Genomic DNA, 6,000 nt, shown 5'->3' on the forward strand with positions numbered 1-6,000 from the left:
TTCACTTCACGAAAAGTTAACACCAGATATTTTTCACGTATAAAACTGGAGAACGTATAAAACTACCGAAACAGACCACAATCTGTTTACACACTTCCATATTAAGACGATAAAAAGAGCGCGTAAGTAGACTTTTATCGACAGCAGCGCTGCAGGTGGCGGAGAACATGTACACCATATCTGTTAACATGTGATTCAGATGAATTCGTCACATTATTTATTTCTATTCGTCCTGACCATGGTATTGCAGATATGCATGGGATGGCAAAATCTTCGATCTGTAGGTCAATTTGTTCTGTGGTAGCTGCAATAAATGATGTAAAATTTCTTCAAATTGTTCGTTGACCTGAAAATACTGAACAAACCTGTTAAAGAAGGACATTCCTGGAATCATTAATTCCAATCATTAATTCAACTTTTCCCCTCAAAAGCTCCGTGAGCTTTCCAAATCAAATATTTCCATCTACCCTTTTATTTTGTCTTGTTTTTTCAGACTCTTACTGAATGCACCGAAAAGAATATATTTCCTTCTTTATATTTCCTTCAAAATGAATAACTTCCTTTCCTTGACACCATTTTAACAATGCATGCGGAATTTGCAATTTTGTAAAAATTAAGTTTGGTGGCCGAATATCGTTATGAGCGGCATCCGATTCCAAATGACAGACCAAGGTGGGTATGTCAGACTATCGTGAAACATATGCGAGATCGCGGAAGAACAGAATGGGTGATAATAACGGAGTAATTTCCTATCATCAAAGAAATAAGCAGAAAAATAACACTGTAGCATTGAGAAATTCACAGAAATGATAGAGTTCTTCGAATCTTTGCTGCATAACTTAACTTAAAATACGATTTTAAGATAAATGCTATGACGTAGTATGTATATTTATATGTCGACACTTGTAAAACTTGTTACAGTTCACTAGTAATATACAAGAGACTTTCAATCTTTTGTGGAACAGAAATGTACAACTCCAAACATTACAAGAAACCACACTAGATACTTGTAATGTATAAGACCATACTTTTGTGGAATAGGCCCCAGGTCTAAGACGAGAATGAGGGTTGCCATCTTTAGTACTTTAGTACTAGATCTAGTACTTCATGGAAGTTTTTAGTTCATTAGTTTTTTATGGAAATGTAGTACCTTTTACGGGGGTAGAATAGAGGCTCTTCCACTGCAGCAGAAGAACAAGAAAGAAATTGATAAGAGTTTCAGAGACAAGTGCCTAACACTTCAGGTTGAATTCTGCAAAAAGATTTTAAAGACAGTGGGTTTTCATGGTCCTATTTTAAGAAATCTCTCCATATCGAACCTAAAAAATGGCAAAAAGATGGCAGTTTCATCAGTATAATCTCATTAGCTATATATTTCCTTAATGTAATTAATGAAAGTGTTTATGAAGTTGGATAGGAAATGGTGGTTAGGTAAGTCACAGAGAAAATTAAAAGATTTTCAGTCTGTCGAACACATCAGCTCTATATGAACATTACACTAAAATATACCTTTAAAGTATTAAACAATATTTGTGTTGAACTTGTGTGTTCGACAGAATTAAAAGTTTTTAAGTTACACTTAATTGAGTCGACACTGGAATGTATTGCTTCCTTCTTAATAAACAAGTGCACAGAATCGCTGAAAAAAGCTAAGAAGTTATGAAATTTTGGAACTCTGTTTTCGAAATGAAAAGTCCTGTAGGCTACTACGACTTTCCAAATTTGACAATTTTTGTGAAGGCAGTGCTCTGAGTATTACAGTCTTCTCTTCCAACAGAACGGGTTTTTTTCCTGCTGTTACTGTTAATAAGATCGAATTGAGAAACAAATTCCAATCCTGTATTTTGGATGGGCTCTTTCTAACAAAAAATAAACTAAAAACACACACCTGCCCAATCTTTTTGCATTTCAAAACAGTTAATGTTTTCCAAGGATTAAGAAAAGAGCAAAATGTAAAATGCATATGAATATATTCTAAAAGACAGCCAAATTTTGGGTAGTGTATGAAGACAAATACTATGTGTGTGTGGTGTGAATGTTGAACTGAAATGCATGAGAATATTCATAGTGTTCATATCCTAAACATAAATAAATGATTTTCAACCCATAGTCAGCTTGCAACTAGAAGTGTTAAGATGATGGTGATTAAGACTACAAAATGGCTGCTTCCCATCATAGATATCAAAATGGTCAATTCCGGTAATTACATATGTTTTCATTTAATAAATGTGTGTTTTTGATAAGTATACTTTGTTTTCTATACTATCTTTAAGAACAATCATACTCATTGTAAAAATATGATTTAGTACTATTTTCCATAATCTAGTACCTTATTAGGAGAAATGCAGTACAAAAATGTTTCGCCCAGTGGCAACCCTGACGAGAATACTGCTAAATGCAGTAGTGACCATACGCAACACATCCGGATTTAGCCTTGTTAAAATGGGAGACAATTCGCAAGTGGTGCTCCTAGTGGTGTGACATGGAAATTCGCGCTAAATTCAAATATCAATGGAAATGTATGGCCACTAACCTTAATTCTGGGAGCCGCAAATTTAGGAGACAAAATTGGGAGCATGTTTAGAAAATGGTTTATAAAATGAAGACATGTTTTTCATTTTATAACAAATGAAGGAACATTTATTTTCTATACTACACAGAACATTATTGTGCAGATACACATCAAGGAATGAGATTTTTTTGTGAACTGGTTTTTCGAGTGTTCATTTATGCTGTTAGTTTTTTGAAATCCGGCTGATAACTGGTAAGCGCAGTTCGCATAAGTTCACTTAAATGTTCATCAGTTAGTTCAGATAGATATTTAGATTTAATAAATTTAAGCGTTGTGTACAGTGATTTACACACATAAGTAGTCCTAGAGATTGAGATAAGTCTCTTGGCACACTCTTTTCTTATTGGGTATTTTCTTCTGGAACATTCTTCCAAAATTCTATGGTGGAAACCCCACTTCGTCTGAGTCCCTTTAGTCCTTCGTCCTCTTGCAGTTCTAGTAGCTCCAACTCTACAGCTGCTGTATCCTTTGTTATTGGTGATGAAACAGGACTGCTATCGCCCACAAATTCAACAGAAAAGGGGGTTTTCCAGGAATTAAAATGAAGGTTTAAGTGATCTCAAATCATTAAATCTGCCATTGATTTCTTCAGCAATTTCAGACATTTTACTCATATAATCTTCAGTTTCCACCTGAACGTCAGGAAGGCTTTCAGTAATTTTCTTCGAACATCTGAAGTGAGAAAATGTTTTAGTCAGAAGGTCTTTCCCAAAATGCTTTAACTTGCTATGAAAGCTAAGTACAGTCTGGGCCAAATCAGAAATAAGTTTTCTCTTCCTTGTTAAGATATGTTTAGTGTTTTTAAATGCTGGACCACATCTGTAAAAAAGCCATATCTAACAACCACTGGAGGTCATTAAGTTTACGGAATTATTTTCCTTTTTCTTCCATAAAGTGTTTGATTGGATCAAGTAATTCTGCCAAGAACACTGCTTACTGATAGCCATCTTACTAAGCAGTACCAAGAAACATCATCAGGAAGCTCATCATTGTTCATATCTTCTATTCACATGAACGAATACAGTTCACAATTTTGGAACTACCTGCATAATATGCGGGTACTGAAAATATTTTGCTGCTAAATGTTCTCTGTGAATAATGCAATGTACAGGTAGGAAATCAGGAAATGATGTGTCAGCACTTAAAAGCAATATAAGCCCTTGTTTCGTGCCAGTCATAGATGGTGCAAGATCGGTAGCAACGCTGAGTTTTTCTGTAGAACACCATCCAGGGCTTCTTTAATGTCACGACCACGAGTAGTAGCCTTCAAAGCAACCAGGTCTGAAAGTTCTTCCACCGCCTACAAGTCCTTTGACACATACCTCACAAATATGGACTAGTTGTGGTTTACCTTTGAAATCAGTGGACTCGTCCAGAGCCAGACGTATTGCTGAGCACTAGCTTAGATTTTTTGTAAATTATTTTAAATTTCCGCACTAATAACAGAAATTCGCCACTCTATTGTGTGTCTAGTAGCGGTCATTTCGTTGATCAGTTTCTGCAGTTTCTTATTTTCGGGTTCTAAAACAGAAATAACTTGTACATGTTCTTCTTAACAAACTCCCCCCCCCCCCATCTGTGTAAGGCTTTTTTGCTTTTGAAGTATTAAAAGCCAAGATGAAGCCATCTTCGGTTGTCAAATCTGCTTCCTTGGTAAAAATTGACATAACCCTACTCTGTCCATGAAGTTTTTCCTGTAGTGATTTCAGTTTGGTTTTCCTTAACTGCGAGGGTACGAGAAAATCTTTATTGAAACCGCTGTGGTTAGTGTCATGATGGCGTTTTATATTACTGGCCTTGAACTGTGACAAAGTTATTTGACACAAAATATACATTGGCTTACCGTTTCTTTCTACAAAAACGAATTCTTCCTCCCAGGCGGTATTAAAAGCTCGATTCTCCTCTTCATATTTACGCTTCTTAAAGAGCATCGCAACTGCTCGGACATCAGGCCACAACTGTACTGAAACAGCACACAACTGCACACAGAAAAGTTTCGGCATTCGCTACTGCCTATACGTGAACGCGACTGGCTTCACCTCACGATACTGACTCACTGACACACACTCCCGCTCAAAGCACTATCTAACGGAAGGCCCCGGAACTATCTTCACCTCCCATCTCTCACCACTGACCTACAGCGCTAAGAATGTTAAGCCGCACATCGCTGCTACTGACTGCCACCGGCCGCGCGATGTCGTTAGATTCCATTATTCTATCATTTAATTTTACTCGTAAGGTTGGTGTCAAGAGCCGAACGAGACTGACTCAAGAGCCGCATGGCCTCGCGAACCTCGTTGTGGCCAGTCATGGTATATACGGAAATGGATAAATAAATTACGTCTAGAAATAAAGTGTTACGAAAATATTAACTTCAAAGTTGCTAAAGCAATTCTGGATAAATTAATGAAGAATTATTTAATAAGTTATTATTTAAAGACTGAAATTAGACATATAATTAAGGTGTGAAATGGACTGCTGCTTTCATTTATGCATTACCTTTTTAGCATTAGCATACCTTCCTGAACTTTCACGGCTAGATTTGTCTTTTTTCATTTAAAATCATTGTATCATCACATTAGGACACTTGTCAATAAAAATATGAGCGCATTCCTTACACACATGACTCAATAAATTTATATTTTAGAACTGGACAATTTTCCTTTTAACTTGAGGCTACTAACAGAAAGAAAATCTATAAATTTATCCGCAAAAACATTCAACATTTTCCTATAAACAATACTTGTCATTACATTAGGGTAAAGCAAATTTGCATCATATTGTTTCAACAAAATATGTATATTTCTTAAATCACCCATATTTTCTTCAGTGCTTGACAACGCATTACGGCATTCCAAATTGGGTAACTCGGAGCACAACCAGCCGCACACATATGCATTTTCCTGAATTAAATCAAAATCCACAGATCACACATACAACGCATCGGTATTGAAGGTTAACTTCTGCACTATACAATAAAATGAGCTTATTATATTTTAAGCCAGTTAAAATATTGGTCGGACAGGTCAGAAGTTTAGAAAGTACTACAAAATGTCTTTGTAAAAGGAAGAATATATATGCAAACACACTATTTGACTCGTACTATTCAATAAACTCTATTTCAACTTTTGTTTTGCTCAATTTAAGAACTCCATAGTCAATAATTAATCCACGCTTCACGCATTGACATATATTTTAAGATCCACTATATCTATATATTTTTACTTTAACAACCTCATGTTTGTTTTAACTTTACAGACTACCATCGTTCAATGAATAACAAATACTTGCTGTTAATCTGTACATATTGTTACAATTTCAAGTCTAATGTTATCATTTTACTTTTTATTATGGCATTGTCACTCTTTTAACAATTTTTATCATTCAGCTCAGGGCCCTGACCTAATGTTTGTAAATTAAGGCTGATG

The sequence above is a fragment of the Anabrus simplex genome, chromosome 8 (genome assembly GCF_040414725.1).
Source record: "Anabrus simplex isolate iqAnaSimp1 chromosome 8, ASM4041472v1, whole genome shotgun sequence".
NCBI lineage: Eukaryota > Metazoa > Arthropoda > Insecta > Orthoptera > Tettigoniidae > Anabrus > Anabrus simplex.